The sequence below is a fragment of the Macrobrachium rosenbergii genome, chromosome 48, assembly GCF_040412425.1.
Source record: "Macrobrachium rosenbergii isolate ZJJX-2024 chromosome 48, ASM4041242v1, whole genome shotgun sequence".
Classification (NCBI taxonomy): domain Eukaryota; kingdom Metazoa; phylum Arthropoda; class Malacostraca; order Decapoda; family Palaemonidae; genus Macrobrachium; species Macrobrachium rosenbergii.
Window position 1 is genome coordinate 8,527,633 of NC_089788.1, and position 369 is coordinate 8,528,001.

The window sequence follows — 369 nt, forward strand, 5'->3', positions numbered from 1 at the left end:
TAAGTCTCATTTGGCAGTTCTTAATCGCTTATTTTTTTTTTATTCTAATACGGCTATTGTGGGCTCGTAACTCCACTGCATTTCGTCCACCAGCCATAGGCCTATTTGTCTTCCAACACTGAAAACAACATCAGTGGAATCACGCTATTTCTATCAGAGACGTGGCAAGAGTCCAAACAAATATTGGTAGAGGTTAGAGATTATTATTGAATAAAATATCAAAACAGGATTTCCGACGTAGATGTGTTAGTCTTGGAATGAGATTTAACCTGTTTGTCTGTCACAGACTTTGGTTTCTGTATTTTTCATAAATTACAGCAGTGTGGACATGCATGTAATGAACAGCTCTTGCTTCTTCATGTAACCCAT